At 42.6% G+C, this 8,697-nt stretch overlaps 1 long non-coding RNA gene across 2 annotated transcripts; it reads left to right on the top strand.

The window, feature by feature from the left end:
- Positions 1-1,366: 1,366 nt before the first annotated feature.
- Positions 1,367-7,980, top strand: LOC123746536 (uncharacterized). Of its 2 annotated transcripts, XR_011225865.1 has the most exons (4): positions 1,367-1,424; positions 1,691-1,836; positions 2,250-2,338; positions 7,605-7,980. It is a non-coding gene; the product is annotated as an uncharacterized lncRNA (long non-coding RNA). The 2 variants fall into 2 exon arrangements; XR_011225864.1 differs by lacking the exon at positions 1,367-1,424 and having other exon boundaries at positions 1,442-1,836.
- Positions 7,981-8,697: the final 717 nt, after the last annotated feature.

An 8,697-nucleotide genomic window follows, 5' to 3' on the forward strand; every position in this document is an offset into this window, starting at 1 on the left:
TGATTTTTGAGTAGAATTGTTAGGGGAATCCTAGTAGGATTTTTGGTGGTGATTTCTCGGGTAATTTATAATATTATTTTTAGGGGAATTTGTAGTCGGATTTGTTTGGGAATTTTTAGTAGGATGTATAGGGGAATTTGTAGTAGAACAATCTTCCACGGTACTTGTATGTACAATACAGTACAATGCATTGTATTGTACTTCACTTTAATGTATTGTACTGTACTGGTCTGCACTATACTGTTGTGTAATGTACTGCACCCTGTACTGTAGCCTCTACTGCACTGTCCTATACTGTATTGTACTAGACTGTACTGAACGGTACTGTACTGTATTGTAGGGTAGTGTACTATAATGTTGTGTACTGTATTGTAGGGTGCACTGTATCCTGTATTGTACCCTATATTTGACGGTACTGTATCTTACCGTAGCCTAGTGCAGTCTAGCGTTGCTTGCTTAGCTTAGCTGAACAAAGCATAATATAGCGCCATTCTCTAAAAACGAATGAGAAGAGTTCAAATGATCCAAAGTGTAACGCACAAGATCTTTATAAATCTAAATGAGTGATGACTTTGCATAAATGTGTAAAAACACTAATTGATTGCATGTTAAATAATCGTTATTACTAGGGGCAGTGTGCATGTATGGCTTAAATGACGTATATAAATATACATTGGTGTTGTTTATAGAGGAAAATGAAGGGTTGGAAAGGTAATAATGAAATAATAATGGTTGTTAGTGATACTAGCGTCAGTTGCCATAGACCGGCATTGCACCAATGTGTTCTCTCCCCATTGTTACATTGAAGAAACAGTTATTTAAATAGAACAAAATTTTAATGGTGATGCCGTTGGTACATTTGAAAGGCAAGTAACGAACTGTGAGTGTAGGGTAGTGTACTTTTGTGTCCTATAGTGTACTGTACTGCTCTGTAGTGGACTGTACCGTAATGTATTATACTGTTTTATTGTGTACGATATTGTACAGTACCATACTGTATTGTACGGTATTGTAGTTTTGTGTAGGCAACAGTAGTGTAGTGGAATGTCCTGTAGGGTACTGTACTATAGTGTACTGTACTTACAGCTTGAATAAGTATTGCTATTATTTATTCATTATAATAATACTTATTATTAAGTAATCAAAAGTAATAATTTGTGAGTGTAAAGTCAAACATTGTTTCTCATACATATGGTATTTGTATGTTTCTCATACATTGGGTATATATACTTTAGTTTTCATACATAATTGTCATGAATTACTAGATTATCCAATTAGGTGGAGCCGACCAATGAGAGTAGAGGTTGCGAGAATGTGACGTCAAGTGAGAAATCGAAACGTGATTGGCTGTTGAGTCGACTTGGTGGGTGAGGCTCGACGGAACGTTATTTTGACCCCAGTATTGGCAAAGTTGTGGTGTACAAGTTAGTGTTAGGGCGTGATGTTACTCTGAGCTGGTACCCCCGTTACCCTTTGGGGTCGCTAGGGCTGACAGATCCCCTAGCTTACACTCATATTGTACACCCGCAAAACGCCAATACATAGGGTCAAAAATATCAAATATCTATTTTACTGCTGCCGTATATACCCTCTTTGGGGATATATATAGGCAGTTCATTTTAGTCCTGATCCCTAATCAGTATTAAAAAATGTATAAATATGTATTGAATTGTACCGTTATTAATTTCAGGGCTATTGAAGTGAATGAGGTAATGGTTGGAAGAGGCATCGCTTGAAAGGAGCCTACTGGTGATGCGGAAATGTGCAGAAGACTACCGTTGTGATGGGACCAGTGGTGGACCGATGAATCAAGTCTTAGACGATGCAGAGCAGAAGGTGGTTGCAGATGTCGAGGTTTGGCTAGATGTGGTACTTGACTTAGCAGATAAGTTTCAATGAGTTATTGAATACCTAGTTAAAGTTTGAGGCATGTTAATATTTTATTAGGATACCGCACAAAGCGGTTAAATCGTGTTGAGGGGTTCTTTAGTGTTTTAAAATTGCAACTGGACGACCACCTAACTTCAGTCAGTACATATTAATATAGTATTAGGGGGGTCAGAGGGTGTAAACCCACAAGTAACAGCTGTTTACTATCCAGGTTGTATGTATGGGTTTAAAATATGCATTTGAAATGAGCAGGTACATCAAATTAAGTTGAGTAGGTGCAGGTTGCAATTAAAGATATGGTATATGCATGATTGAATAATTTATATTTGTAGCATCGGGTAACTGTTGGCTTGTTGCAGGTAATACCGGACTGATTGGCAGGACCCCTGGGCTGTCTGGAAGTTGAACAGTGAGACGCTTCAACTTCATTATTCGTGAACACTTGGCAGTAAGTGTCTGGGTATTCTTGTAGAGTTTTCTTGGGGATAGGTTGTAGGTTTTGCCACTTTACTACAGTGTAAAGGTGACTGTTTATTTTGTGGCTGTTTGAATGTCACGGTGAGGCGCCAGAGTAGTTATAAGTTAATTGTGGAATTTGACAGGAAGGTAGTTTTGCAAGAATTATTGTTCACGTTGTGAAAGATTTAATAATGAATTAGAAAAAAATGTTAGTGTTTTTGATATCATTATCAAATAATCAACGATGAGGTTAATTTAGTCAGTGTCGCATGTTGCAGGGAGAAGTGGCTGCAATAACAGAAAGTAATAAGTGTTGCTATTGGGAAACGATAAATTGAATAGAGCGGATGAGTGCATATAAAATAGCGCGAAAGACTCATAACGTCGTTGGATTAACTGTACCTTACATAAGTGTTACTGCCAACGTTAAATTAAGTACTTGCTTGAAGTGTACCGGGCTTAACGAATTGGTAAATCTTGAAGCGATTCACTCGAGGTCCAGGTAAGTAAATTTACGTGATGACAATAGGGCGTGGTGGACGGCATTTGCTTTCATTTGTTAGGTTGGAAAATGTAAAACAAGGGATGAAGGGAGTAGATTGGCGGCATGCAATAGTTAAGTGTGTGGGTGTTGTGGAATAACGGAGTTGGAGGTTGATGGTACAAGGTTGACATTGAGGTGCTGAAATAAGTGGCAGTTTGACAACTACTACAGACATATCGGGGCCCTCATAGCGAGGGGTTTAATTTAAGTGCAGAGCCTTAACCTGTGAAATATAAAGTTGTGTAAAAGTGTTGACTTTCAAATCGTTTTTGTCACTATATAGAAAAATCTATAAGCAATGTTGCGCTCTTCTCGTCCTTCCCACCTTCATCATACTCGAACGTTTCCGGGCCTTGGACCCTGATACGCCCAGTGCCCCCTCCTCTGTTCCTTTGAGTTCTCTACCGAAGGGTGCCCCTCCTGGTTCTCTGTCTGGGGGTTCCCCTTCTTTCTACTGGGTGTCATGTCTCTTGTGTATTTTCCTCGTCTCCCTTCGATCCTCCTTCTCCATCTATTGTCTCCCCGCCGCCTGTTGGTGGAGGCGGATGTCCATCGCTCTCCTAACGGGCGTCGTGTGTGCTCTCGTTCAGCTTCTCCTGTTGAGACGCCGGAATCCGTTTCCCAGTACGTAGTCGCTGGGACACGTTAAGTCAGAATTGTAAGCCTGTCTCCTGTCCTCCCTCCTCCCCGGCGGGTAACAAGGCTTAGCTTTGTTCGTGGGCCCCTACTTTTGGCTGTTGCTCCTTCCCATCCTATTTCAGTGGTTGTGCCCCCTGTTCGTGCGGTTTCGTTGGGCCCCGCTTCCCTCTCGGTTGCTGTTCTTGCTGAGGTGCGCTCCCCTCTATCTCCCCCCCCCCCCTGTTCCTCCTCGTGTTCCTCCTCCTCCTCCCGTGGTAGTGTTGTGGGGACCCGTTGCAGGCTCGTAATTCATGTGCTGTCTTTATTCGCGCTCATGTTCCCTTTGTCGGGTTATTTGTTCCTTCGCGTCTCCATTGTTGTGCAGCTCGTATGTTTTTTGGGAAATGGTACAGTTTGTTCCATTTATCTCCCCCCCGAGGGTGTCTGTCTGTTCCCGATTTGAAACACCACCTGGACTCCTTGCGGGAGCCTGCACTCCTGCTTGGCGATATAAATTGTCATTGTGTTTTGGGTGATGTTCTGACGAATACCCGAGGTCGCCTTGTTGAGGCCTTATCCTCTGTTGTTCCCTGTCTCGTGAATTTTGGTGAGGCCACTCACTTGGACTCTGGGACTCTTACCCTTTCCTGTCTTGATGTTTCTCTGGTTTTGTTCTCTTTACTTAGATTTCACGTGACAGAATCTTAATGACCTCCATGGCAGTGATCATTTACTCATCCTTAGTTCCTTTTTGTCTTTTCACCCTTCTCTTTCCTTCTCTAGGTGGCAGTTTGCTAAGGTGGACTTGAACCCATTTACCCTCAGTGGTGCTCTCTGACGTGTCCCTTCTGCCTCTCCCTCGTGCTGTCCTCGTTTTTCACGAGATCAACGCTGCCCTCCGCTCTATTCCTCGCTCTTCCTGTGTGGATCCGCGGAAGTGCGTTTTCTGGTGGAATGCTGATTGTGCTCTGGCTGTCAGCGTGCTGCCTGGAAGAGGCACCGCCGTCGGGAGACGGGCGAATGTTTTGTTTCGGAAAGCGAGTGCGGTGGCCCGTAGGGCCATCCGTACGGCTAAACGTGAATGTTTGGTATCTTATGTCTCAACAAATACATCGGAAACTCTTGTGCCCCAGATCTGGAAGGTTATCCGGAGGCTAGCGGGCAAGTTCGTTCGTGATGTTTCACCGGTCCTTCACCTCGGTGGTACTGTTGTAACGGTTCTATTGTTACGTAAAGTATGGTGACAAATAAACACACACTAAGATACTATATATTTGGTCGAATATACAGAAGTACACAGGTGATACGTTGGTGTGAGTTGAGCGCACTGAGCGTTGGTACAGTATCTCGCAAGTGTCTGCTCTAGACCACACTTGAAAGTAGAGTAGTTAATGTTTGCTAGTCTTGCTGCTTATATTGCTCGGGCAACGCCTCACCTCATTCATCTCCAAAGGTAGACAGGAATATTAACACAATATTTTGAGCGAGTATATTATTGGGCTAATGTACTCGCTACACTGTTGTGGCGGACCCGTTGCAGGTCGCTTCTGAATTTGGTTCGCAGTTTTCTTGTGATAGCTCTGGTGTTCATCTTCCCCCCCCCCCCCAATGTTTCGTTCTTCGTAAACCTGTCCTTGAGTCTCGTCCTTTAGATTTGTGCACTCGTCTTCAGCTTCCCTATAATGATCCGTTCTGTCTGAATTTCGTTGTGGCCTGGCCCTCTGCGGTTCTACGGCGGCGGGCTGCAATGGTATTCATTGAGATGCTTCGCCATCTCCCTCCCTGCACGTCTCGGTATTTACTAAGTGTGTATAATGGGATCTTGGGGGAGTCGTCAGTCCCTGAGGAGTGGGTGGATGGCGTTGTCCTGCCTGTTTTGAAAGCAGGGTGTGTGGGTAGTTCCCCTAAGGGCTTTCGCCCTATTGGTGTCACAAGTTGTGTGCAAATTTTTTGAACGTATGGTTCATGTTCGTCTGATGTGGTTCGTGGAACACCATCAGCTGCTCTTCCCTTGTGAAATTTGTTTCCGCAAGTGCCGCAGCACGAGAGATGTCCTGGTGAACTTTGAGGTCTATATTCGTACTGGTTTTGCTGCGAAGAGCTCGGTTGTTGCCGTCCTTTTTGACGTGGAAAAGGGTTACATCATAATCTGTCCCAGCTTCATTCTTTTGGCCTTGGTGATACTCTCCCTCTCTTTGTGCGCAGCTTCGTGTCTCGTCATTCCTTTGTGATGGGCCTTGGTACCGCGCTCTATGCCTCTTTTCAGCAATACGAAGGTGTGCCCCAGGGCATTGTTCTGAGCCACTACTCTTGTGATTGTTGGCCGCAATGGTCTTCTTTGCTCTGTTCGTTCGGGTGTCTTCTCCGCGCGCTGTCGATGATCTTAGCCTTTGGTGTGAGGGTGATGAATCGGCTTTCCTTCAACGTCGGCTTCAAGTTGCAATTGATGCCGTGTGGTCTTTGGCCACCGATCATGGCTTGAAGTTGTCTACTTGTAGGAGTTGTGCCGTGAGTTTGACGCTGAAACGGGTTGTTCTTCGGGCCTTTTTGTCATCCCCTTGAGTACAAATAATCCGTGAATGTTTTTTGGTTATTGCTTGACAGTCGTTTGTGTTTCTCCCCATATCTCTTACCTCCGTGTTGAGTGCTCTAAGGCCCTTACCATCCTTTGGGGGTGTTGTCCCATAATGTTTTTGTGGCAGATTGGCGTGCACTCCTTGCTTGACATTCTTCTGTCGTGCTGTGTAAGGTCGATTATGGTTGCCCTACTTACTGTTCGCCGTCTTGATGGTTTGCACTATAGTGTGTTGCGCCGCGTTTCGTTGGACTCCCGTCCTTAGGTTGTATGTTGAGACTGGCTTCGTGTCTCCAGGACCGGCGTGATGGGTAGTGTGTTCGCTATGTTGCGGGATCGTTACAACATCGTTCGTCTCGCCTGTGTGGTGCTTTAAGTTTGACCCCTCGTGCGGTTGGTGTTGATGTTCACCAGCTCCCTTTTTATGTTGGGTTATATCGCGTGCAGGATTCTTTCCGTTCGTATTTCTAATGTTTCTCCTGGTGGTGTGCCTTGTTTGGGCCCCCACCCCCTGTGGAGAGTGCCTCTTCCACGGTTTTGTGCATACTTGACCCGCATCACTAAATGTTTTACCCCTCGTACTGTTCTAAAACGTGTTTTGCTTGAGCACTTCTCATTTCCCCCTCCGTGTCTGTCTTCACCGATGGGTCTAAGTCTGCGGAGGGTGTTTGGTAATGTTGTTTCGTTTACCTCCGGAGACTATCAGGAAAAACAAGTGCTATCATCTTTACAGCACAGCTGTATGGTATGAAATGAGCGTGCGGATGTTTCTGGTGTACATTTTTGTCAGATCCCCCGATCTTGAAGTTGTTTGGGTACTGCTGCTCGCAGAAGGCTCATTGACACTCAGAGTAAACTCATTTACGGCTCTTAAGGCAGTTTCTTTGCCTAAGTATTCAGCTGTTAACATGCTGTCGGAGGGCAACATAGAATGGAGATCAGTGTAACGGACTCGGTTACCATCCTTATAATTGGTGTCAGTCTGGAGGCAAGCATGTTGCAGTTAGGCCTTAAGACCTGTATTTTATAAATGATTTATTTTTATATTGAAATGATATTATATGCATAGTCATATAAATATTGATTGTTGGCCTGTTCTATTGTTTTATATTAATGTATTTGATTAGTTAGAAAAGAATTATTACTGGCTAGATCCCTCCCCCTTGATTAACTTGTGGCCTTGCTCCAGATGCGGTAAGTTGTTTCCCCAAGGATTTTTTACTTGTTATTGTTTTCCCGCAAAAGTTCTGGTGGGTTTGGTAGCTACTTAAGTTCGTACAGAGTAGTTTCCTAGAGGGATTTTTTTATCTTCGTTTGCCCTGTAGTCACTCCTATTCCCTGTGGCAGTGTTCCTTTTGAGAGTTTCTAGAGGGTATCACCCTGGCTTTATCCATTAATGACAGTTGGGCAGTTCACCTCCTGTTAGAAAGTAATTGGAGCAGTACCCTTAAGGGTTAGGTTCCTTGCCTGTCATGTTCATACTGCATGCGAGTTTCTGCCCACTCTTACTACTTCCAGAACCGACTACGGAAGGCGCACAAGGTACACCATTGATGAAGGAAAAGGGATGGAGCGTGAGGGCAGACTACTGCCCCCATGAGGTGGACACATTCGTAGTTACAGCGGGCAGCCGCCACGTTCGCCATTGTGGGTTTTGGGTTCCGCGCGGCTGTCCCTGGCGGGTGCTCCGGCGGAACCCGGAAATTGATAAGCCTGCAGATAGCTAAGAAATATTTTGATTATTTTCATTACAATTCATGTCAGTTTAATGTAGTACCTATAGATGTATTGTTTAATTGTAAATGGTTTTGAGTTTATAAATAAGGATGAATCATTAAGTAATGATTAATACATTGTTATGCACTAGTCAATAAATATTTATGAATCATCGTAATTAGTTTTTTTGAATCATTAGCAATAATTGCTTATTATAGTATTTGTTTATATATAATGAAGATAATTGAGTATTAATTTATATATTAATAGACCATAATAAAAGAAAAGTCCCCAATGCGAGCACGTTTTGTTGCAAGCTCAGAAATCCCCTAACGTACTCTACCCCTTTCAGATGAATGATTTGTGTCAATAAACATACTTCAACGTTTTGTTGAACAAACAACCTCATGTTTGTTGTGACAGGTGTATATTATACATAAAGGACTTGGATGGCAATGGAACGTTGTATGAAAAACAATTAGTGACGACGTTTCTGCGAAGTTGGAAACAAAAAAAATTATCGTGTTCCAAATATAATAATAAAAATATTGAAGAGTAAGATTGAAAATCATAAATACTAAATAATCACCGATATTGAAAAAGAATATTCTTCAATATTGAAGAAGAATATTCATCAATATAGAAGAATATTCTTCAATATAGAAGAATATTCTTCAATATAGAAGAATATTCTTCTATATTGAAGAATATTGTTCAATATTGAAGAATATTCTTCTTCAATATTGAAGAATATTCTTCTATATTGAAGAATATTCTTCTATATAGAAGAATATTCTTCAATATTGAAGAATATTCTTCTATATAGAAGAATAATGTTCAATATTGAAGAATATTCTACAATATTGAAGAATATTCTTCAATATTGAAGAATATT

This window comes from Procambarus clarkii, chromosome 90 (assembly GCF_040958095.1).
Source record: "Procambarus clarkii isolate CNS0578487 chromosome 90, FALCON_Pclarkii_2.0, whole genome shotgun sequence".
Lineage (NCBI taxonomy): Eukaryota > Metazoa > Arthropoda > Malacostraca > Decapoda > Cambaridae > Procambarus > Procambarus clarkii.